The sequence below is a fragment of the Pezoporus flaviventris genome, unplaced genomic scaffold, assembly GCF_033815535.1.
Source record: "Pezoporus flaviventris isolate CSIRO_AGI_PZ_B2104156 unplaced genomic scaffold, CSIRO_AGI_Pfla_v1 ptg000031l, whole genome shotgun sequence".
Lineage (NCBI taxonomy): Eukaryota > Metazoa > Chordata > Aves > Psittaciformes > Psittacidae > Pezoporus > Pezoporus flaviventris.
Window position 1 is genome coordinate 69,167,501 of NW_026892579.1, and position 25,499 is coordinate 69,192,999.

General features: G+C 52.8%; 1 protein-coding gene across 5 annotated transcripts in view; it reads left to right on the forward strand.

Annotated features, from left to right (window-relative positions):
• The first annotated feature begins 1,214 nt into the window (after positions 1-1,214).
• SLC24A3 (solute carrier family 24 member 3) overlaps positions 1,215-25,499 on the forward strand; it is a 167,880-nt gene continuing 143,595 nt past the window's right edge. For 2 of the 5 annotated variants that reach the window (XM_061461777.1, XM_061461778.1), the window contains exon 1: positions 1,215-1,309. The gene's annotated coding sequence lies outside the window, so the exon portion shown is untranslated. Of the gene's footprint in view, positions 1,310-23,107; positions 23,333-24,405; positions 24,514-25,499 lie in introns of those variants that run through there. The other 3 variants (XM_061461774.1, XM_061461776.1, XM_061461775.1) reach the window with 3 other exon arrangements.

Here is a 25,499-nt window from a genome sequence, read left to right on the forward strand (position 1 = left end):
ATGGATCGATGGGTGGGTGGATGGATGGATCGATGGGTGGGTGGATGGATGGATGGATGGATGGGTGGATGGATGGATGGGTGGGTGGATGGATGGATGCATGGATGGGTGGATGGATCGATGGGTGGGTGGATGGATGGATTTGATGGGTGGATGGACGGATGGATCGATGGGTGGATGGATGCATGGATGGGTGGATGGATGCATGGATGGGTGGATGGATGGATTTGATGGGTGGATGGATGGATGGATCGATGGGTGGATGGATGCATGGATGGGTGGATGGATGCATGGATGGGTGGATGGATGGATGGATGGATCGATGGGTGGGTGGATGGATGGATGGATGGATGGATCGATGGGTGGATGGATGGATGGATCGATGGGTGGATGGATGGATGGATGGGTGGGTGGATGGATGGATGGATCGATGGATGGATGCATGGATGGGTGGATGGATCGATGGGTGGGTGGATGGATGGATTCAATGGGTGGATGGACGGATGGATCGATGGGTGGATGGATGCATGGATGGGTAGATGGATCGATGGGTGGGTGGATGGATGGATTCGATGGGTGGATGGACAGATGGATCGATGGGTGGGTGGATGGATGGATGGGTGGATGGATGGATCGATGGGTGGGTGGATGGATGGATCGATGGGTGGGTGGATGGATGGATGGATGGATGGGTGGATGGATGGATGGGTGGGTGGATGGATGGATCGATGGGTGGGTGGGTCAGCGATGCCCGCGGCCGCAGGAGGTCATGTGCAGGCCGCGCCTGCACCACTGTCCGGGGGGGCTGCACGTGGGAGGGCTCCGTGCGGCGGCAGCTCGGGAGGTGCCGCCTCCTCGGGGGCTGCCGCCGGATTGGGCAGGGGCAACCCCGGGAGCGGCGGCTCAGGCTCCCGCCGCGGGGCTGTGCGGAGAAGGAGGGAGGGGGCCGCCGGCGGCCGAAACGTGCCCGCCGGCCGCGGCCCACCCCCTCCCCCGTCCGTCCCCTCCGCCCCGCTCCCTCCCTCCTCCCCCGGCCCGGCCCGCCCCGCCCGCCCGCGCAGGGGCGGTGGGCCGGCGGCCGGCGCGCAGGCGGCGGGGGGCGGGTAGGGGCGGCGCTGCGGGCCCCGGCTGGGCTCGGCTCGGCGCGGCTCGGGTCGGGTCGGTGCGGTGCGGAGGAGCGGAGGGAGCGTGGCCGCGATGGGCGCCTCGGCGGCGGCGCGGCGGCGGCGCGGGGCGCGGCGGCGGGGGCAGCTGTGCGCGCTGGCCGCACTGGCCCTGCTCCTGGCCGGCTGCGCGGCCGGGCGCGGCGGTGAGTCTGCGCCGGGGGCCGCTGCGAGGGGCGGCGGGGCGGGCGCGGGGCCGCGGCGGGCGGGTCACCTGCGCTGAGGTGAGCCGGGACCGGGGCCGCCTCCACGCCCCGCTCTGGGGGTACGGGCCGGAGCCGGCGCGGGGGACGCCGGTGGGGACGGTGGCCCCCGAGAGAGGAGAGAAACTTTGCGGAGCGCGGTGCCCCGGGGCCAGCGGAGCCGAGCGGGATCCCCGGGCCAGGGTCTCGGGGGGTTGCCCGCGATGCAGCCTCCCGGTCCGTGCCCGCGGCTGCCGGTACCGCGGGGCGGGGGCCGTCACGCTGCCGCTGCGGGGGGTGCCGGGGCCGTTTGAATGGGCTCCCGGTGCCGGTCTGGGAGGAAGAGGTGCTCTGTGAGAGTGGCCGCGGAGCGTCCCTGCCCCGTGTGGCCCCGGCTGCACGGAGGGTGAGAGCGGGAGGGCTGAGCTCTGCACTGCGAGTGTGGGAGTGGAAGCAGGGTTTAGGCAAGGCTTATTTTCCTTTCAGTGAAGGGGAGCGTTCCCCTCCGTGACTTCAATTTGCTTTTTAAATAAACAGACGTGTCTGAAGGGTTTGCGGTGTCCAGCATGGTGTGAGGAATGCTCTGATGTTTAGGAAAGAGCACAAACGCCAGCTAGGACTTGAGCGTAGTTTTCTCTTGTGTTGTATAGCAGCGTTTGGATGGAGCTTCGAGATTTGGGACTTTAGTGCCCTTAAATTGATCGTATTATTATTTTTCTTTAAATACATGTATTGTAAAAGCTGTGCTTTTATTCCCTGAATGTGGTGGTTGCTTCTGGGAAGTAAGGCCGGGGAAGACACATGAGCATCACTGTAAGTAAACAGGGGTGTATGTGTGTATTTAAGTATGTTTAAGCCTGCCCACACGGTATATGTGGCTGTGTGACACTAACACCAGCCCTTACTTCCATAACTTCAAAGGCTGTTGGTGGGAAGGTGCTTCCTCTGGGCCCGCTGCCTCTAGTGCCGGTGGGGTCAGACCCAGACTCTCTTCCCGTTTCCCGTTGGTGGGAAGCAGAGCTATTGCCAGCCCATTCGCCACCAGAGCAGGCTGGCTTCTTGGTGCTTGCCTTCGCCATGTGAGAAACTGTAGGTTACAGAGCAAATCAAGTTTCAGACCTGTATTAAACAGTGCTCAGCTCGCTCTGAGGGGTAGTGTGGATCTCCATCCCGTGTTTTGCTCTCCTGCAGCATGGTTTTCCCGCTGGTGCGGAGAGAGCTGAGTGAAGGCGGCACAGGCAGTGGCGGTCGGTGCGCAGGTGGATTTGGCTGTGTTTTGCTCCGGTTGCGCAGCCTCTCCTTGGGGCTCTCACCGTTCTGCTTTGTTTTGGGGGAGTGTCTCACACTGCACTGTCTCACACTAGCTTTGAATTTATCCAGGAGATGAGTAATAGCATCTGGGGTGACAGACATGGCACCCTGTGTATCGGCTGCCACATGGAGTGGGAGCGGCCATGGGAAGAAGGGATTTACAGGTGGGAATTTTCCACAGCACCCGTTGCGCCCGCTGCCTCTCCGTGGGACCTCAGTGGGTGGGCTTTCCTGGGAACCCCACTTACAGCCTGATGGCTTTGCAGTTTGTGTTCCTGTTGTGATTGGAGAGGAGGTGGATGTGTTTCAGTTTAGTGATTGGAATATTTCTCCCATGTAAAAGTGTGTGGTTTAAGGTCAAACACGAGTTATTGAATAGCCTGTAGTGCGTTGGTATCAAGTGGCATCTCCTTCCCGCTGCCTGGTGGAGGCAGCAGCTTTACCTCATGCTTCCCAGGCAGTTTTGGCTGCAAGAGGGGGTGGTATCCAGAGCATACATAGTGTACATGGCTGGTGCACAGCTCACTCGCATCTTTGATGCCGGAGTCTGGTGGTGACATGAAGCTTGGGATCAGTGGAGATGTGGGGGCAATTGTTGCTCCTGCAAAGCCCTTGCATGGAAGTGCCGGTGCAGTGCAGCAGCCCCAGGCTTCAATCATGGTTTTAGATGATAAGTTCTTACTTTTAATGCTGCTGTTTTTCTTAGTCCCCTTTCCTGCAGCCACTGCCTCTGCCACAGCCTGGAGCCAGAGGAGCATGACTTTTCCAGGTGTGGGTGACCTCTGTTTGCAGAGGGCTGTGAGGTGCCAAAGCCTCATTCAGAAAGCATACATGCTTGCATCTACCCAAAAGAAATAGGCTAGAGCTCTTGCTGAAGAAGAAGGTAACAATAGGATTTTAGATGATAAACCAGCTGCAGTGGGTGACTCTGTGGATAGGGCATAAAACATGTGTTCCTGTTCTGGTGGCTGCCGCTGCTTCTCTGGATGACTTAATGGCTCCATGTCTCTTTGACTGGGTCTCTGAAAGAAGCCATCCTTCTCAAGTCACCTGGAGATCTCTTGATGCTAAATGATGTGTAATAACAAAGTGTTATATTACAATGTTTATATAAAGGTCATTCCAAAGATCTTTATATTCCACAATGCTCAGGCTTTCAGAAATAGATGCAGTGCTAATTAAGAAGAAACCCAAGTTCACAAAGTTAATCTGTATAGCTGGAGTGCCTCTTTCTCTCTTCCAGGCAGTGTAAGTCCAAGGTTATGCCCTGACATCCTGGAAGTGACGCTGGCAAATAAGAGGTGTTGCTGAGATCAGATGCAGGCCTGCAGACCCAAAATACAGCTGCCAGCCACTGGACTGCCATATTCTTCTTGGTCTGCTGAAGTGGGCTGGAGATCAAGGAAAGTTATAGAAACATGAACTTGAATGGTGTGGGTCGCTTCCAAAACTCTCCCTGAGTCTGCCACTCTTGCAGAAGGAGCCAGATAAAGCATGAAGCTCTCCCGCCATCAGTCTAACTCAAATTCTGTTGTGAAGAGAGGGAGGAGTGGGGGAGAGAGACTTCATTATATGAGACCATCTTTCAATTGTGACGATGCAGGCTTTTCAGGGGAGGCCTCTGAGTCAGGCCTTTTACCAGTTTGCTGTCACAGAGAGCAGGGATAGCAGTCAGTGGGATTTTTCTTTTCCTCCTTCTGTGTGCCAGTGGCGCACATCTTTTGGCAAGATGGTAAGGAAAAGCTGGGTCTGATTCTGCAGCCCTTACTCATGGGAATGGGCATGTCCAAGGAAATGGAGTTGACTGCGTGATTCAAGCGTGGAAGATTTGGGTTGCTTTTAAGTCTTGTTTTAACTTGACGGGACAGAAGTACTCAGAATGGTGGAGCAGGGCCTGCCAGGGGCACTGTGACTGCATCTGAGGTTTACTCCAAATCCAAAGCTTGGACTGTTTTTAAAAGGCTGATAGTTGCCTGGTCCTTCCTGTGGGCTGAGAGCATCCATGTGTGCCCAATGTGCTGGGCTGCACCCCCAGAGTGTGAGCAGCAGGTCTGGGGTGTCCAGCAGTCCAGACTGACTCCTGCAGTCCTGTATCCAGCTCTGGGGCAGCAGCACAAGAGGGACTTGGAGCTGTTGGAGCGAGGCCAGAGGAGGCCACAGAGATGCTGCGAGGGCTGGAGCAGCTCTGCTCTGGAGCCAGGCTGAGAGAGCTGGGCTGGGGCAGCCTGGAGAAGAGAAGGCTCCTGAAGGGGAGACCTGAGAGCAGCTCCAGTGCCTGAAGGGGCTGCAGGAAAGCTGGAGAGGGGCTTGGGACAAGGGATGGAGGGACAGGCCAAGGGGAATGGCTTGAACCTGCCCGAGGGGAGACTGAGATGAGCTCTTAGGCAGAAGCTCTTCCCTGTGAGGGTGCTGAGGCGCTGGCACAGGGTGCCCAGAGAAGCTGTGGCTGCCCCATCCCTGGCAGTGTTCAAGGGCAGGTTGGACACAGGGGCTTGGAGCAAGCTGCTCCAGTGGAAGGTGTCCCTGCCCGTGGGAGCAGGGGTTGGAGCTGGAGGAGCTTTAAGGTCCCTTCAACCCAAACTACTCTGGGATTCTATGATTCATGTCATGATAACACGTGTACGGAAAGCCCGTAAGCAATGCTGGATGACATGATAGGAGATGCAAAGATCCCAGCATGACTGCCTTCCACCCTATGCTGGCTGGAGGACCTCACAGGACTGGAATGAACTGTACAGGCTGTTTCCTCCTGCCCATTTTGTCACGGGCCCTTCCTCAAAGGGCTTTTCCTTACAGATCTCCTTACTGCCAAAATAGCATTGATGAACCTTGGTGTGACAGATGCTGGTCCTCTAGCTGGGAATTAAGTGAAAACTCCCTGATTTCGTTTGAATGTTTTGGTTTGTGCAAACCAAGAAACCCAAACTGAACTTCAGAGGTCATGCAATGAAAGCACAAAAGCAGTTGTTTTCCTCACCTCTTCAGTGAAGCGTAATCCTAGCTTCAGTGGGAGTAATCCTAGCCCAGATGTAATGCTGTAATCGTTGGACCCCTGGATGTGGGAATTTACCCTCATAAACTAGGGAGAGGCATCAGGCCAGAGCGTGGTATGTGACCTCTTTGGCAGGGAGCTTGTTTGGCCTTGCAGGAAATGACTTGTTCATTTATCTAGTACTTGTTCAAGGTCCTGCACTGACAGAGGCTGAGGTCTTCTGTTGAGCAGCCTGTGGCTTGGGGAGCGGCAGGGATGAGGCTTTGCAGCCCGGTGTGGAAGGAGCATGGGGGAACGTGCTTTAAGATGTGCTTCACTTTCAGCACATGCTCATGGTACTGACAGAGCAGGGTCTGTGCCCTGGCTGTGAATCTGTGCTTGCTGCAGGGTCTTCCTGAAGAGCTGCCTTAAGAATATCCACATCTCTGTACCTGAATTCAACCTCATTAAAGTATCATGGAAGCGCAGAGACATGTGCTGGGCTGGTCAGCTTGCCAGAGCTGGGTGCCCAAGGTAAACCCCAGCACAACACCTGAAACCACAGGGCCTTGGTCCTCAGGATGTGGATGCCAGATGCTTGGGAGTTCCAGATTCAGTGGGGCACGAAGGCAAATGTTGCTGGCCACCCTCACTTTTCATAACCGGAGCGAAGGCAACGCTGTGAGATGGTGGATAGCAGAAAAACCCAATAGTTGTTATTCTTTTAGTGCCTGCTAAGGGAAGGTAGGCTTGTGGTTGCACATCTGCCTCTGCTGATCCAGCCGTGAACGCTCAGTCTTGCCCTGGCCTCTGCATGTGGCTGCTCCTGCCCCCTTTGCCTCTTGCGTGGCCCTTAGCTGCGTCTTCTCAGTGAGCTGACCCAGCAGAAGACAGCCCAGGAGAAGTAAAGGAGGTTTTCTGCCAAATTAGCCAACTAAGATGACTTGGGGAGGGGTCTTAACAAGCCGTGGCTGAACAGAGAGCCCTTGGGTAGTGACCGTGCTCAGAATGGCACTGCCTGTGATAAGCTGGGCATGGCTCGTTGGTTTTGCCTGAGCCCTTTTTCAGTAGTTCCTTCCTGCTGCTAGTCTTAAATGGTCCTTCCCATTGAGAAGGCTGTCTGGTCACACCACCCGGGTTTGGCTATAGATTCTCAAAAGGAAAGGCTGGGTTGGGCCTGTCACACATTCACATGGCAGGTATGGCTGCAGCTTCCGGGGAGTGAGACACTGGAAGAAAACCTCTCCTGGGATGGGAGAGGATCATCCAGGGGATCAGCAGCCAGCCCTGGAGCTGACCCAGCTTCTAAGCATTAGCCTGCTCCAGGGCTTTTTCTCTCTGTTTTGTGTCTGTTGTTGTCTCTAAGTGGATGGTGATCCTTTGGTAGCTAGCAAAATAATTTCTTTTTCTTTTCCTTTCTCTTTTCTTCTGGTTTCTGTGCCTTTGGAGTGGTTTAAGTTACCTTTTGGAGCTTTTCTGTCCACAAGGAAGCACAGAAAATCTAGTTTTCATAGAGCCTTCCTAAGAGAAGACTTGAGGAAGAGAGCCACGTCTCATGCAACCTGTCATGGAAAACTTGGGTGTTTTGTTTTTTCTGATGAAAAGCACATGGAGCACAGAGCCGGAGGGATGCAGCTTGTTACTGCCATTGCTTGGAAGCCAGTGCAGCAGCTTCATGCAGTTTCTGCAGAAGGGCAGGTTTCTTCTGCAGGCACAGGGATCGAATGCTGCTCTGTGGCTGGAGCTGCACCTTGCTGTCACCAGGTCAGTCTGTAAGCATGGGATTTTGGCAAGCATGCGTGGGAATTTTCAGCAGCTTTGTTCTGCTCTAGGTTTTGCCCTTAGTATCTCCATGAGTCAGGTAAGACCAATGCCAAGAGCCACTGGGAACCTCATCCTGATGTTTTTCCGCTGCTGTGGCTTTATGGGAAGAAACAGTGGGTATGTCCAGGTGTGAGCAGGCTGTTTGTAAGTCCCACCACTTCAGTCATCATGTCCTGTAGACATGCTCTCAGAAGAGTAAATCTTTGTGGCTGGTCTGCAGCAGACCTGTGTTACTCACAGCATCAAAGGGGAATCCTGGGAAAATGGAAACCGTAAATGTGTGTAATTTGCAGCTCGTGAATGTGTTCCTGCCTGACCCTAAAGGGATGAAGATGTTTTACCTCTGCCTCCCCATGGAATCATTGCTGGACTGTCAGGCTCTCCTCCAGGTCTGATCAGCCTGTCCTTGTGTTATTTACTGCCAAGGGCATCCTGACTTGAAGCTTGCAGTTAGCTACTCAAAGCCCCTAAGGGGCAGTTCCATCTCCCTTTATCATGTCTACCAGCAAAGCTTCTGCTGTCTTTCCTAGTGTTGTCTTCCACAGAAGGTTAAATCTCCATAGCAGTCAGAAAAGTGCCGGTTCCACCAAGACTTAGATCCAATTTTGTCAGCTTGGAAATTGACAGCAACGGAGTTGCCTTGGTATGGAGATGGCCATGGGATGAACCCACTGTATCTGGGGGTTTGGTGGGTGTTGAGGCCTGCATCGCTTCAGTGGTGGAGCCAACTACATCAAAGGAGCATCTGTACCTCTGTAAGACATTAACTACATGCAGTCAACGTGTTTGTACTGTATCATGTCTGGATTTCAGCTAAACAGAGATTAAATCACAAACTGGTACAGTCTCTAGATGCTAAGCTTTTCTTTGGGAGCAGCCTGAGAAAACTCTGGAAATGAGGGAATTTCTCATTTCCAGTGTGTTTTGTTGTTGGTGGGTAAAGAAGGACAAGGAAGGAAAGGAAGCAGGATGGGATATAGCATTCAGCAGCAAGGGCTGATGAGTAGAAGCACACAATAACTGGAGACAACTTCAGGCTGGGTGAAAAGCTGAAACTTGATGTGGACTGAAGATGTTCAAGCTGGATCTTTTTGGCAGTATCCCTGAAGGAGCACTGCACCAAGGGCTCCAGGGAGGAGTCCTAGGTCTTGTTCTTCTCAAAAAGGGGGGTAGTGAAGAGGAGTCCAGATGTGGTGTCCAGGGGGAAGGCTGCGTGGGACAGTACTTGCTGGGACTGTGTTTGCCTTTTATGGGCTTTTTTGGTGAGCAGGGATTGCTGAAGAGGTAGGATTAATGTCATCTGCCTGAAAGCCGTGCCTGTGGGAAGCAGATGGTCCCCAGGTCCTGCCTGGGACCTGGAAGCTGCCTGCAGGCCCAGAGGAGAGCGTGCGTGTCTCCTGTCATACCTCCTGTTCCACACTGTCCTCTGTCTGTTGGCAGGCCAGGTCAGGGATGCTGTGGGAGGCCAGGGATACACCTTTCATGAGGGAGAATAGGGAGTGCCAGGGTGGGTTTGGAGGCAGGATCTCGTTGCTTGGCAGCATTCCTGTGCTGAGGTGTGAGTGAGCAGCTGTGCGGGGGAGCTCTGCTTCACAGCCTGGTCTGACCCTCCTGCACCTCCAGTAGTGTGTGTGGTACTTGGGCCAGCAGCTGTGTTTGTGTGTCCATAGGCACCTAGGCTATGCTCCAGGGGCGAGTGCTGAACGTGCAGTGTGTGAAGTGCTGCGCTTGGTTCAGGTGGGCTCGTGTGTGTACACGGTTAACCAGCTCCTTCCCAGCTCGAGCATTCCTCGGTGCACAGCCTCTTCAGAGGAAATGAGGTGAGTGAGCACGTCCTCAAATTGTGAAGTAGGGAAACTGAGATACGAGAGGAGCGTGTGGGACTCTGCTGGCACAGGGATGGTGGAGACCAGATGGAGTGTAGATCTGCAGACGGATTTATGCATCAATCATAGCGTTCTGACATGTCCTTGCAGATCAGCCCCGGGAAGTCTCTTGTGGCCCTGCAGTGGCTGAGGGATAAAAGGCAGGGCGTTGTGTGTGAGCACTGTGTATCTCATCTGTTGCAGTGGTGGAAGAGGAGAAAGACGTGTTTGGGTAGTGCTGAGCGTGCTCTTCTAAGGAAAACTTGGGTATGCCAAGGCTCATCCTTGGTATTTGCTCCTGCAGCAGGCATCACTTATCAAACAGGAGCTGCAAGCAAATAATAGCTCGATTAGGAATGAGCCTGCTAAAGTCCAGGGAAAGAATCTTTTTACTATGCAAGCCAAAACCATGCTAACTGAACTGCAAACAACTGAAGGGTCTGCTATAATTCTCACTGAGAGAGAGACTCAGCTGTTTTTATTCCCTAAGATGGCCAGAACATCCTGTAACATAAAGCAGGAGGAGAAACGAGCCTTACATGGACTCGTTTCTCCTCTTGAGGGGATCTGCCCTCCAATTCTCAGTGCACCTCGTCGTGATAGTTGATTTGTGTTTTGTTGCCAGCTCACAGGGAGAACAGAACAGAAACAGACTCTTTCAGATGAACATTGCACGCTCTGATGCAGCACAATAGTTCATTTTAGGGGAAACAGGCACATAAGCCTTGTCAGTTGATGTTACACACAATAGCGTGTACTAAAAGGCTCATAGCATTTGATCTGCATTGTTAAAAACAAGTAGGTACGTACGATGTGCAACTCCACAGGGTGGTGGCAAGTAGGAAAGAACTGTTAAATGCCTTGCTTTCATGCTCAGTAAGTGCCATGCTGTACAGGAGCTGGTGAGGATTCTGGCCATGATCTTGTATACTTGAGGTGTACTTTCTGCTCCCTCCTCTGCAGCAAGGTACTGTGGAGCTGCCGCAGGGCTCAGGACAGAGGATGCTGTAGAACCCTGTGGACAAGTGTTGTAAACTGTGCAGCAAGAGGCGATCTTGTCAGTGGGGTGGTGTAAAGTCCTCTTGAGGGTGTAGGCTGCTGGGCAGCGGTGTGGACCAGTCCCTTGGCATCACCACTGTACAGTGCCACAGTTAAGATCTTTTGGCAGAGCACAGGTTTTGTATTTCAGGTTTAGGTGAGCACAGACCATCCTGCCACAGTATGGAGTGTACTGGCTGGTGCTGGAGTTCTCATGAGCTCCATTGTGAAAACTGAGCTAAAAAGACCCTTGTCCGAGGAAGCTTCCCTCCAACCCAGTGGACTGTCGCATACAGCTTGCTTGTTCATGAGACGCTGCTTCAACAGATTACATCAGTTATGCCCATGTCAGGGTGTTCCTTGCTGGGGACTCCTCAGAGAGCAGTGTGTTGGAGGAGAGGGAGGAGGAGAAGGGGCGATACTTAAAAAAAACCCTTAAGTTAATTTTACTGCTGACAAAGTAAAATGAGTTATGAGTTTCACATTCTTTGGATTTATTCTTGCGCTGAATCAGAGGCGGCATCGAATCAGGCTTGATCAGAAGTGAAGTTTCCCGAGAGCGTAACTGGGTAATGTGGAAGCCTCTTGAGTCAAGCAGTGATCCAAGGAGGGGCGGCGGGAGGGCTGCCTTGGTGCTGCTGGCAGGCAGGCAGTGTGCTTCAGGGGGAGCGAATGGAGCTGGTGCACCTCAGGAGCTGGTGTCCCATGGACTGGCCGGTGTCACCTTCCTGCTGGGGCTGGCTGTGCACGCAGGGCTCTAAGAGGGCTTTCTGGAGAGGTGCTTCCCGGGTGAGTTATCCTGGGAATGAGCGGCTGCCTGCGTCACCAGTGACCTGCCCCCAGTGCACCTTTCCTGCATGGCCTCCTGGTCTCCTTCCCCTTGGACTTCCAGGGCTTTGGTCATATAGAGCCCACGGAGCAGCCGGTGTCAGAGGAGGCCAGGGAGGAGCCACGAGGCTCCGCGTGTCCTGAGGGACAGGAGCTGTGGCTGCATGGCGGCACGAAGGCGCCGGGTTGTGGTGGGGAGGGCGGCTAGAGGTGGATGAGGACCTGCTGTGGCGGTGGTGAGCAGGGCCAGGGGTGGCCAGGGCAGGCCTGAGGGTGTCCTGGTGGGTGTCCCGTGGAGGTGAATCAGCCTTAATGTGGAAACTGCCTCGGTGCTGCTGCACAACAGTCTGTCACAGGCGAGGGGGTTTCTTGCTAGGATAGATCTTGATGAAGGAATTGGTCTTTTTTTCACCTTTATTTAGATCCCATCTACAGGGGATCAACCTGAAGGGGCTGCAGGAAACCTGGAGAGGGGCTTTGGACAAGGGCATGCAGGGACAGGCCAAGGGGAATGGCTTGAACCTGCCCGAGGGGAGACTGAGCTGAGCTCTTAGGCAGAAGCTCTTCCCTGTGAGGGTGCTGAGGCGCTGGCACAGGGTGCCCAGAGAAGCTGTGGCTGCCCCATCCCTGGCAGTGTTCAAGGGCAGGTTGGACACAGGGGCTTGGAGCAAGCTGCTCCAGTGGAAGGTGTCCCTGCCCGTGGCAGGGGTTGGAGCTGGAGGAGCTTTAAGGTCCCTTCAACACAAACCAGGCTGGGGTTCTGGGATAGTTCCCCAGTGTTAGGAGCTTCCTGCGATGAACAGCACAAGACCTGGTTGCTGCTGAGCCCTCCTGAAGCCCCTGTCCTTCCTGCAGGGGGTTATCAGGTGTCCGGCCTCGCCGTGTGGTGAAGGAGCACTGCTGGAGATCAGAGAAATGTGAGAAGATTATGGAAAGATAATGAAACAGAAGAGGAGAAGGATGAAAAAAGCATCAGTTGCCACCCATGACTGTGTGCTAAAGTTAAGATGTCCAGGGATTTTGCACCAGCTAATGCATAACAGCCTGTAAACTGGAGCAGTGGTATCGGTGCCTTTGTTTTCACAGCCTCCATCATAGGGCTGTTTTGTAAAAAGGAGCACAGGATTTTTGTTCCGTTTTGGTGGAAAGCCCGTGTTTTCCAGGGGAAGCACGAGTTACCTGTCCCTGGCACGCACCTGACAGAGCTCCTGGTGAGCGGGCGGCGTGCCGGCACCGGAGGCTGAGGAGCCGAGCGCTGGAGTCTCCAGGTGTTTGGGTTGGCTGTGGTGGCCCAGGGCCAGCCGGCACCAGCTGGGGATTGGACAGAACAGCTTGTCCAAGGTCACCGCAGGCGCCACGAGCAGAGCAGGGACTTAAACCCGGGTCTGCGGAGTCTGTCCGGGTAAATAAAGAATGTGTGGTGCTGCGTGGAGGGTCCTGCTCTTCTTACAGCCTCACAGTGTCAGCCAAGCGCTTGTTCGGGTGGGCTGTGGAGTACCACCCTTTTGTGCCAGGGTCTGTGGTTAAAACAGAAACAGGTTTTTGGTGCCATAGTGTTGCTGATTCCCTTAAAATGCCTCGGGAAATTCTAGTTTGGAATTTTACTGGACTGGTGCCCTCCCTGCCAGTGAGTGAGGGGCTGAGCTGAGCTGCACCGTGCTCATTTCGCAGGAGGAAGGCTGAGGTGCTGGTACCTGTTTGGGCTTGCATCTGCCTTTATGTCTGCCCTTTTCAGCAGGTAGGGAAACATTCCCCAGTGGAAGGAGTGAGCGTGTAGTGAGTGCTTGGGATGGGGAGTGCCTTCACATCCTCTGCTTGTAGGGACAGGCTGCCTTGTCAGTGAGCTGCAAAGGAGTCTACGCAGTTCAGTCAAGGCTTAGTACAGACCTTCCCCTTCAGCATGTTTCAGAAGGTTCATATCCTAATGTCACCCCGACCCTCCATTTAAGGGCTAGTGTAAATCCAGTGATAGTGTTCTCTGTTGTTTTTGAGAATGACAAATGTCCTCTTCTTTGAGTCCTTGCTGGTTTGGGGGATTTTTGTTAAATTCTTTTCAGGAATGGGCATGACGAGTTGTTTCTTCTCTGCTCTCTGTGTTTCTGAATATTGACATGGCATCATAGACCACTGTCCTCCTTGTTCCTGTTTTCCCTTTCCTGCTTGTTCGGGCAGAAGGGGAAAGATCAGGACTGACAGGGCTCTTCAGCTGTAGTTATTCCTTAAGGTCAGGCTTTCATCGATGGTTTAGAATCATAGAATAGTTTGGGTTGGAAGGGACTTTCAAAGCTCATCTAGTTCAACCCTTTGCAATGAGCAGGGACATCTCCAACTAGATCAGGTTTCTCAGAACCACATGTAGCTTAATGTTTCCAGGGATGGGGCATCCACCACCTCTGTGGGCATCCTGTTCCAGTGTTTCACCATGCTTATAGAATCGTAGAATAGTCAGGGTTGGAAAGGACCTTAAGATCATTCATTTCCAACCCCCCTGTCGTAGGCAGGGACACCTCACACTAAACCATCTCACCCAAGATTCTGTCCAACCTGGCCTTGAACACTGCCAGGGATGGAGCATTCACAACCTCCCTGGGCAACCCATTCCAGTGCCTCAGCACCCTCACAGGAAAGAATTTCCTCCTTATATCCAATCTAAACTTCCCCCGTTTAAGTTTGAACCCGTTACCCCTTGTCCTATCACTACAGTCTCTAATGAAGAGTCCCTCCCCAGCATCCCCATAGCCCCCCATCAGATACTGGAAGGCTGCTATGAGGTCTCCACGCAGCTTTTCTTCTCCAGGCTGAACAGCCTCACCTTTCTCAGCCTATCTTCACACAGGAGGTGCTCCAGCCCCTGATCATCCTCGTGGCCTCCTCTGGACTTGTTCCAACAGTTCCATGTCCTTTTTATGTTGAGGACACCAGAACTGCACACAATGCTCCAGGTGAGGTCTCACAAGAGCAGAGCAGAGGGGCAGGATCACCTCCATGACCTGCTGGTCGTGCTCCTTTTGATGCAGCCCAGGATACGGTTGCTTTCTGGGCTGCAAGCGCACACTGAAGCCGGCTCATGTTCATTTTCTCATCAACCAACACTCCCAAGTCCTTCTCTGCAGGGCTGCTCTGAATCTCTTCTCTGCCCAACCTGTAGCTGTGCCTGGGATTGCTCCCCCCCAGGTGTAGGACCTTGCACTTGGCATGGTTAAACTCCATGAGGTTGGCATCAGCCCACCTCACAAGCGTGTTGAAGTCCCTCTGGGTGGCATTCCTTCCCTCCAGGGTATCAACTGAACCACACAGCTTGGTGTCATTGGCAAACTTGCTGAGGGCGCACTCAATCCCACTGTCCATGGCAGCGACAAAGATGTTGATACACATTGTCATAAAAGATTTCCTCCTTATAACTAGACTAAATCTCCCCCCTTTTAGTTTAAACCCATTGCCCCTTGTCCTGTTGCAATAGGATGCTGTGTGTGTTTGCAGCACACCTCTGCCACTGCACCCTTTCCCTCTCCCCCCTTGCTCAGAGGCTCCCTATGGGGAGCAGTTAAATCGGGTCCATGCTCTCCAGCCCCTTACAGCAGCTGACTTGGGGCACCTTCTGAGCCCCTGAGTCAGAACAGAGCCTGTTTCCTGCTCAGGCACTGCATCCTTGGGGCATTAGGGAAGTGTTCTGTTGAGCTGTGTGCCTTGGTTCAAGAGCTGACCCATGTGCTCAGCTGTGTTTGACCAGGTGACAAACTCCTGTGTAGTGTGCGAGCTCCTGGTGTGGATGCTGAGCATACAGGTTAGTTCTGGTGAGGCAGTGAAGTTGCACAGAATGTGACTATTAATGGTGATTGTAATTTTGTTCCTGTACATTAGCAGGGCTCTTCCTAGAAGAGCTGAGATTGTGTTTCCAAAATCATGGACTGTGTTTCCTCCACAAGCTGAAATGTGGGAATTTCCGAGCTGCTTCCTTCTTGTGTCTGGAGATTCTTTTATTTTTCCTTTCCCCCTTTCCTCAACCCCCCTGCAACCCTTGAAAGGTTTCTTCCGTAGCCTCACATTGGTATGGATGTGGAGGGAGAGCAGGAGGGGCCGCGTTAGATGCCGGGGCTGCCAGCAGCCATCCCCAAGGCTGCAGAGCCGGGCTCTTGCTGGGGGAGCCCCACAGCTCATTGCTTCAGTCACTCTGGTGGTACAAAGCAGCATCAAACAAGCAGGAAGGCAGCTGTGCTCTCCCTGCCCCGTTCCATGGGTGCTACAGTGCATGTGCCCTCCTCAGGGCAGCTGGGGCTCGCACCCATCCGCTAAGGCGAGCTCGGGCTGCGCAGCCCCATCTGCGCCCAGTAATGGACTGGGGCGCTGAGCTGGAGGGGAGGAGCGGGGCAGGCTGAGGCAGCTCGGGGGTGACACCTGTTGACTGGGAAGATGCTGTGGCAGCGGTCCGCGGGGCAGGAAAAGCGAGGTGTTCTGCGGGGTGACCTTGGCTCCTACCGCAGCGTGAGCCAGAATAGGGGAGGCAGTGTCTGGTGCTGCGGTTGCGTTAGAGGAGCCTGGCGTGGGAGGGGAGCTGCAGTAGGACACATCTTACTTTTTCCAGACAGACAAACGTGGCAATTCTACTGTGGCAGTTTAAAATGTGCCTCCAGTTGTGGGATTCCCAGGGCTGGTGGGCTTTGTCCTGTTTGTCCTCATTACCAGGTTTAGTTCTAGGTGTGTTTACTGGCTTCTAATAAATATAAGAAAGAGGTGTCCTGGGGCTTCCATACATATTTGTCTGTAATTAAGGTAGGATTAATTGCTCAAAATTGTTTTTGAGGGCCTGTTATGAGATCAGCAGATAGGAGCATGGGATAAAGTGCATAATGAATACATTGTGTTATAAATAATGGACACAGACAGTGCAAAGGCATCCGTGAAAGGTAATAGCTCTTTCAATATTTAATTAAGCAGGTTCCGTGGGGAAAAGACTCGATGCCACTAAGGTAATTTTCAGCCTGGCTTAGTGACGCATGGATCAGTCAGAATGAGGGCAGAAGCCTGCACACAGCTGGGACTCTTGGTAGGCACAGTTCGTGGTAATCACAGGGATGTTTTGTTGGCTGGAGAGCTAGTGAGGAGGGATGATGTTGAGGGTTGATAAAGAGGATAGCACCTGGAAGATTGGCTGGAACTAGTGCTTTGCTTCTTTCCTTGAGCTGGAGCTGCTGGTCTAGCAGCATATGAGCCTTGTGCTTCTGCCTGCTTTGTAGAAGAAGCAGGTTTCCCATGAGGAGGATGATGGATGGTTCTCTCCTGCTCTTACAGCCTATTTGCCTGTGGCTAGCTGGTTGTGGCAGCCCCAGACCAGCTGGCTAGTGGCAGAGAACAAGGTTGAGTGAAGGAGGTAAGACCTCTAAGAGGCTGTATGAGTTGTGAGCCTTCATAGCCTCTTGAGCTCCTTGTGGTGGTTCCTTCTGTGGCTCTTGCTACCCAGTGTTAATGTGAGCCTCACACAGGAATGAGGGGGATGTGTTAGTGCAGGTAGGTCAGATTTGTAGGGAAAATGGCGCAGCATCAGTTACGAGGCCAACAGCTGCCATCAGCATAGAGTCACAGAGTCACAGACTGGTTTGGGTTGGAAGGGACCTCAAAGCTCCTCCAGCTCCAACCCCTGCCACGGGCAGGGACCCCTTCCACTAGAGCAGCTTGCTCCAAGCCCCTGTGTCCAACCTGGCCTTGAACACTGCCAGGGATGGGGCAGCCACAGCTTCTCTGGGCACCCTGTGCCAGTGCCTCAGCACCCTCACAGGGAAGAGCTTCTGCCTAAGAGCTCAGCTCAGTCTCCCCTCTGGCAGTTCTTGTCTGTGATGGAACTTGAGTCTCACGGGTTTTCTGAATGGAAAAAGGACAAGTATTGCCCATCTGCAAGGCCTAACTTCCCACCCATGTCCCCAGCTGCTCATTTGTCATTTCCCATCTCCATGCTCTCATTTCATTATGTTTTATGCCCCATTCTCACAGCAGCTCCACTGCAATTTCACCCGTGCCAGTGTAGTATATGGCTAAATGAGATGCTTTAGTGCAAGGTGGGGAGATGTGGGAAGGTTGCAAAACCCAGGCTGCCCTCTGGCATGTCTCCTAAGTCTTTTGGTGAGGTTCCCTGCTTTGTATTTCCCTGTTGGCTGTCAGGGAGCTTTCCTGAATTTCATAGCACATGAAGGGTGCTTTTAGGGCAGCAAAATCCAGCTTCAGCGTTGTGCAGTGGAGTTGAATACCAGAGCAGATGTATCCTCTGGGGCCGAGACCTTGTCTCTATGCTGCGAAGTGCCTGTGTATGTTTCCAGAACTATGGAACCAGTAAATAATAACCATTAAACAAATATCAGTTACAGATTTATGTAGTGTTGTTGCATGGAAACACAAGAGGAAAAGAGTTGTAGGGCAAAGGGAAGGGGGAAATAGTCTTTTTAACTTGAAAACCATGTTTGTATTGAAACTGGACACAAAAAAAAGCTCCCTTTTCCCTCTTGCTTGTTTATTTTTTTGCAAGATTCATTTCTTGTCCTTTATCTTTGTGGAGAAGAGCATAAAAAAACCCCTCCTCTGTTCTTTTGTGGTAGCCCCCCCATGATCAGAGTGTTCTGGTGTTCAGGCACCAGACTGGGAGCCAGGGCTTGTAACAGTCTCTTTTTCTCCTTCCTTTCTTTCTTTCTTTCTTGAAAGGGGTGGCTTATTTTTAGTGCTTTCAAGACCCAGCTCGCTGGAGGGCCACAGCAGGCCTGTTCCATCCACCAGCCATGGGAGCGTCATGTTCACTGAGGGAGCAGGATCTGCTCGTGCTCCTCCTGCCTTTCTCTGCTCTGTTTCTGTTTGTTCCGTCTCTTTTGGCAGCCCCAGGACTGCATCCTTCAGGAGTCAGCTCCAGGCTTTCCGCAGAGCTGGAGGAGCAATGGGGAGCCCCCTGCCTAGGCTGCTTCCCTCCGGTACCTCCCCGGAGATGCTGCTTTGGGATGCAGGGTCCTCTCTGCTGGGGCTCCCCTCCAGACACAGACATAGCCCTTGGCTTGCAGGGTGGGCTCACTGCCGAGTGCGCAGCAGAGCTGCAAGGGTGACATTTCTTGTAGACTGTAGGGCTCTGTAAAGGATTTGTAAAGATTTCCTGGAGAATTTTCCTGGTGAAAAGTCATGGTTTCTTTTCTCTTTTTGAGGGGTGGGGGAGGAAGAGCTGCTCTGCTTCTTTTCCCAGCATGTCTCTATGGTATTTTGAGACTACGTTTAATTCTGCAGAATTATATTCAGCTACAAGTGCAAAAGAGGACAAACTAAACCAAAATAAAATACTTTATTCCAGGTCGACTAAAACATTTACTCTGACTCCAACCATCCTTCTTCCCGCTGTGTCAGCTCCAAGTTACGAGAGAAATATGTAACTGGGAGGGAAGGGGCAGTGCCAAAACAAAAATACTCCCATCAAACCAGGTATTTGCCTCTGTCACGTGGGTTTGGAAACAGCTCATTTCTCACTGCTCTTTCAAAGGTAAGTATCTCCATCAGAGAGTTGTGCTACTGCAGCGCATCACCCAAGCCTTCCAAGAGCCAGGGGGCTGTCTGGTGACAATGAGGATCTCAATTACTGCTTTTTCAGCCACGTGAAGTCTTGTTTTCCAGGTTGAAGCAGCCACAGGATCTCGGAACTGTGTAGAAATGTTCTGATTTAAGCGCAGCTGGCAGCCCAGAGCCACGCAGCCGCTTGCTCACTCCTCCCCCCTTCTTCCCCCAGCTCCCGGAGGGATGGGGAGGAGAATCGAAAGAATGTAACTCCCACGGGTTGAGACAGGAACAGTTCAGTAACTAAGGTATAACATAAACCACTGCTGCTACCACCAATAATAACAATAACGATAAGGGAAATAACCAGGGGAGATAATACAACCGCTCACCACCTGCTGACCGATACCCAGCCTGACCGAGCAGTGATCTAACCCTTCCGGGTAACTGCCCGCAGTTTATATACTGGGCATGACGTGCTGTGGTATGGAATTGGTTTGGGTTGCTGAGGGAAGCTGTGAATGCTCCATCCCTGGCAGTGTTCAAGGCCAGGTTGCACAGAGCCTTGGGTGACCTGGCTTAGTGTGAGGTGTCCCTGGCCATGGCAGGGGGGTTGGAACTGGATGATCTTAAGGTCCTTTCCAACCCTGACTGTTCTGTGATTCTGTGAATACCTCTTTGGTCAGTTTGGGTCAGGTGTCCTGTGTCTGCTTCCTCCCAGCTTCCCCTCCTCCCTGGCAGAGCATGAGACTTACAAAGTCCTTGGTCAGAGTAAACATTACTGAGCAGCAGCTAAAACCATCGGTGTTATCAGCTGCTGTTCCCAGGCTGAAAGTCAAAACCACAGCACTGCACCAGCTACTAAGAAGGAGAAAAATGACTGCTACTGCTGAAGCCAGGACAAGAAAGTAGCACTGTTACTGATGGGAAATCAGCTTTAGGTTATTCTTGGTTCAGAGTTGATAATTTTTTCCTTGCTGTCTGCCATGAGAAAAGATGTGTGAGTTTGATGCAGCAGCCTGGGCTGATCAGGGCAGCAACCCATAGCCCACTCTTACTGCTGCAATTCTTGCCCTTTTTGCCTTCCCTTTCCCCTTCCCTCCCCTCTGAAGTCAGAGGGACCTTTCCTGTTGACTTCACTGCTCCATCCGAAGCCCATGTTCTGGACAGTGGCTCAGGGAGATTTTTGACCAGCATTTTGGATAGCTGGCAGCTGGGAGGGTTGGTGAATTGAGTTGAGGAGGTTGCTGACAGCAGAAAAGGGAGCTCAGAGAGAGTTTCGGTGAGATGCAGAACAGGGAAAGAGCAGGGAACTTTGGAGTTCTGAATCCACTTTGGGATTGCCCAGCCGCCATGGCAGGGAGCGTGGCTGGAAGGAGCTTGGGTCAGGGAGACGAGCTGCCCTGAGGACACACTAGGGAGGGGTATTTATTGCCCATCTTCTTTTTGTGCCTCTGAAAACTTCCAGTTTATTAGGGAAGAGAAAAAAAGCGCTGACATCTGCTGCAGGGCAGTGCAAAGGAAGCTGCATTGTTATGTCCCTGAAATTCACCTCTGTAGCAGCCACAGATGCAATGGGAGACAAACCCAGACTTAGCTGGGCAGTATTAGGAGATTGTCCCATTCCTGGAATATCACAGGGCAGAAGAAGCGGGCACCAGCTCTGTCAGGAGAGGTGCATGGTGCAGGGCACAGTGGAAATTGTACCTGGCAGGCAGCAGAGAAGACATTGACAGCATCCGGACCTTCCATTTGTAACTGGTGACATGTTACTGGTGTGAGAGGGCCAGTGGAGAGACCCCTGAGAAACTGGGGTAGGGAATCAGGTTAAAAATACCGAGTGCTGTTATGTAGATCAGTGGGAAACCATCACCTTGAGTATCGTGTGTGTTGTAAGCAGGGGAATAGGGGAATGACCAAGGAAAAACGAGGAAAATTCCTAGAGGCATGTGAAGATTATAAGAAGAAAAGTACTGTTTAGTTTAGAGCTGGATCCCAGGAGGCATGTTAGGGAGATCTAAAAATGGTATTTTTACCAGGTGCTAAGCAGTTTCTTTGCACTTCTGTGTAGAGCATGAAGTGAATGCACAGCGTAATGGTCAAGCTGAGAGGAACAATTAAGAAAACATGAATTTCTGCACAACCGGGTAGTGAACAGTCCGGGAAGCTGGCAGCAATCACATCTCCAGTGACGAGTTTTGGCATAAGACAGCTGACCGGAAATCTTATCTTCACTTAACAAACCTAACCCCAGCACTGTTCATGATGGTGGAGAAGCGTACACAGAAATCCATGGCTCCCATGGAGTCTGAGCATTAGAGATGAGTTACACCTTCTGCCGGGTCTGAGGTGGAGGTGTTTTACTGACCTGGAGAGCTAGCAGACCTGAAGAGCTAGCTTTTGAGTGATCAGGTGGTTCCTAACCCCCCCTCTTGTTTATCTGTAAATAAAAGCCTCTATCAAAATGCCTGTTCTGTAAGAATATAGGACGTCACAGAGCTCATAAATTTAGAGAAATCAATGTTCTTCCATGCTTTCATGTTCTTGAAAGAGACTGTTTCATCTCATTCCTGCTCTGCTTTCCTGGAGGAAAAAATGCTGTTGCTTTTGGCTTTACCCCTACCCTTTGGGAAGGTAAAATGGGATGCATGCCATCTGTGTAAAGTTACTTAAAATCTGTTTTGGGAAGACTTCTGGGGTTTTGAAGCGAGTGAAAGAGGTGAAGCGTGCTCCTGGTTAAGGCATCTTCCCAGTGCCTGGCTGAGCTGCTGATACTCAGCACCCTTGGTAACGGGGTGTGTGATCACTGTGGTGTGGTCCAGGGTTGGCACAGAGATGAAGTGCTGCAGCACATTGTTCCCTCACCCCTTAAGGCCCTTCTTGCGCAGTGAGCCCAAGTCCTCACTGTTCTGCAGCAGGAGTGAGGCTACTGCTGCTTAGGGGAGAAAAAGGGAAGCACTCTGTTGGCATTTAGCTGCTGTGCACGAGGGATGCCCTAAGTACCTTAAACAGAAAAATTCAGTTTGCATCATGCAGCGTCTAGATTTCAGCCTGTCCTCCCCATTAGGGCACTGCTGTGGTGTGTTTAGTTACTGCATCTGCCTCCTGCTAAGAATCATACAAACATGTAGGGAGAAGCAGGTCTTGTGCAGAGCTGAGACAGATGGAGAGTGAAATCCGTGACAGAGACATGGAGCATGTGGTTGAGGTCACAGTGAGTTTGTGGCAGAGTGGGGATTAAACTTCCATCTCTTAAGTCATTACCTCATGTTCTGGCTGCAGGCTGCGGTTTGTGTGTGGCTTATCTTTGACTTGTGCAGCCAGGAGTGGAGTTTTCAAAGTGTTTATGTTCTGGGCCCCCCACTCCAAGAGAGGAGACATTGAGGTCCTGGAGCAGGGCCTGAGAAGGGCAACGGAGCTGGTGCAGGGCCTGGAGCGCAAGTGTGATGGGGAAGGGCTGAGGGACCTGGGGGGTTCAGTCTGGGGAAGAGAAGGCTCAGGGGGGACCTGATGGCTCCCTACAGCTGCCTGACAGGAGGATGGAGCCAGGAGGGGCTGGGCTCTGCTCCCAAGGAACAAGGGATGGGACAAGAGGAAACGGCCTCAAGCTGCACCAGGGCAGGTTTAGATGGAGCTGAGGAACAATTCCTGCCCCAGAGGGTGCTCAGGCATTGGAACAGGCTGCCCAGGGCAGGGCTGCAGTCACCGTCCCTGCAAGTGTTCACACCGCGTGGAGACGAGGCCTCAGTGCCATGGGTTAGTGGTGGCCTTGGCAGTGCTGGGGTAAGGGTTGGACTGGATGAGCTTAAAGGGCTTTTTCATCCTGGTGGATTCTGTGATTCTGTGATCTCTTGCAAAGATGCTTTTCCATCCCCCAAGCTTTGCTGCACAAAGTGCCGCAGGTGATGAAGGTCAGAGCTGTGGGTGCTGCCCAGCAACCCCAAATGCAAAGGTTCATGCGGTGCCCATGGATGCCAGCGCTGCAAGGGGTACTCTGGGCAGGGGGAATGGCTTGAACCTGCCCAAACAGGGGAGACTGAGATGAGCTCTTAGGCAGAAGCTCTTCCCTGTGAGGGTACTGAGGCGCTGGCACAGGGTGCCCAGAGAAGCTGTGGCTGCCCCATCCCTGGCAGTGTTCAAGGCCAGGTTGGACACAGGGGCTTGGAGCAAGCTGCTCCAGTGGAAGGGGTCCCTGCCCGTGGCAGGGACTGGAGCTGGAGGAGTTTTCAGGTCCCTTCCAACCCAAACCACTGTGATTCTAGGAAAGCTCTTCCTGACCTTAAAGTTTTCTTTGCCTTCAGGCTGGGAGCAGGGGAAGACTGAAGCAGAACACGTGGGAATGGCACTTTCAGGTGGTTGGTAGCTTTTCAGAGTTAAAATAACCCCCAAATCACCTGTTTTGCTGCTCTCCATGTGGTGCTGTTGTTGACCTGCAGAGCGTGCTCTGCCAGGGCTGAGTTTGCAGTGCTGCTCCCAGGTGTTGCTCATGAGGGCTCGTGATGACCGGGAGGGGCAGAAGCTTCTTGAGGTCCTTGGTGGGCTTCTGTGCTCTTTGCTGGGGAGAGCTGGTGACTGTCTGTCTGTCTGGAGGTGTGTGGTACCCATGTCGGGCTCGGTGGGAGCACTGGAACTGAGAAGGTGAGTGCATGGGAGCACAGAGGCTGCGTTGTTCCAGAGGTGTACCTGGTCTTTCGCCTTGCTCCTCTGAGAGTGCCTGTGAGGGAAGAGGGGTACAGAGGCAGTGCTTTCAGAGAATCACTGATTTGGAAGGGACCTTAAAGCTCATCCAGTTCCAGCCCCCTGCCATAGGCAGGGACACCTTCCACTGCACAGGGTTGGAACTGGATGAGCTTTAAGGTCCCTTTCAGTCCAAGCCATTCTGTGATTTGCAGAAGTGGCGAGGAGGGGAGGTCTGTGAGCAGGGGATGAGGTGCTGCTCAGCAGCAGGGAATGCACCGGGATGTCCTGGTGCTCTGGTGCCTTGAGCAATGCTGCAGTTAGTTCAGGTGAGTCACGCTCACCATTAAGACACTCCTGCAGTGCCTGCTTACACCGGGACCCTGAGGTCTCCTCTGTCATTCCCGTTTGCAGGCTGCAGGTCTTCCTTAGCTGTGCCTTTGCCTTGTGAGCGGCTCTCGGCGCTGGCAGCTCTCGGAGGCAGGGCTGGCGCTGTGCAGTGAAAGGTGTGCTCCCTGGTTCTGGAGCACATCCCGTGATGCTGCTCTCAGACATCCTGTGTTCTTCCCAAGCAAGCTGTGCGTCTGCCCTGCGCCTACAGCTCCTGCTCTGTGCCTAGTTAGGTTTGGAGGCCTTTGGTGCAGGGACCATCTCCTGTTTGTTAAGTGCCTGGCTCTGGCCTCTGTGCCCTACTCATGTTATACAAGTATTAACAGCAGTGGTGGGTCTTCTTCCCAGCCCTTCGGCAGGTTGGCATATGTGGAAATAACAGCTTTGAAATCAGCTGTGAAGAACAGGCTGCTCTTCAAAGCCGGGTGCTGGGTTGCTGGGTTTTTTGTTTGATTTTTTTTAATTCCCCCCCCCTGAGGATGCTCTATTTATGGTCTTTGCTGCTGATGATTTTGAAAGGAAAGCATCTCCCAAACCACTCTACAAAGAAAGATAATCAGTTATGAACTGCTTATGCAGTCCTGAGCTCAGATTGTGCTGTGACAACCTGCAGGAGATGTGATAAACCCGTGAGCAGGGCCTGCCTGGGCACTTACTTGCAGGGCAGGGGTGAGAAGGGCAACTTGAGCAATGCTGTGGTGAATTCAGCTGAGTCCTGCTCTGCGGAGAGGATTCCCCTGGTCTGTCTCGAGGTAACCACACTGCTGCTCCCCCCCTGCTGCTCTCTTAACAGGGTGACTGTGCTTGGCTCTTCCAGCTTTTTTCTTCTCCAGAAATACTTCCCTTTTGTATACAGTGGAGGAGAGTTTCAGGGAGAGGCAGATGATTCAGTGAGCTCAAAGGGGAGTGTGTAAAACTGGCCTCCAGAACTGCTACCATCAGAACAATGGATAGAAGGGACAGACGAGAGGAAGGAGGGCAGGCGTGTTCCAGGAGAGCTGTGCTGGCTTTGGTGTTGGCCAGCAGGATCCAGCAGTCTGCATGGAAAGTCCTTCGCTGTCCGTGAGAGCCGAGGGCTCGGCCAGCTCTGCGCAGTCCCTGGCAGCCGTGCATCGTGCTTGTGGGAGGCCATGGTGATAGATCTGGCCCTTTGGCTGGCTCTGTCAGCTCTGCACTGCTCCAGCTTGCTGCTCACCAGCACATGGCATCTTCACTGCTCCTCAGCATTATGGGGCCACATCCTCCACTGCTGTAAATCAGTTCCTGCACCAGAGCTCAAGGAGTTATCCCAGTTTCCCCCAGCTGAGCATCATGCCAGTGTAGTTTTTAGTGCCCTCCCCATTAATTTAAACTTGTCCAATGACTCGGCCCCATCCTGGATGAGAAGGGCTGCAATACACTCGTGTCACAGTACCACCATACACCAGCCCGATGCAGGAGAGCTTTCCATGACCTTTCCTTAGCAAACCTCGAGACCCTGATTCACACACTTGTCTTCCTCTTAATGTTTTGCTGTTGTTGCTATTTTCCACTAATTACGGGGTAATGGATGGTTTTGGAGACGTTAATGAAATGACCTTATTGCTTCATGGCCAGGCCCATGGCAAGGGGTGTGGAACTAGAGGATCTTAAGGTCCTTTCCAACCCAAACCATTCTATGATTCTATGAAATGACCTGATTTCAGTGATGGGGACATGGGGGGTATTTGGTTTTTAATCAGCAGCCTGGAGAGAAAGA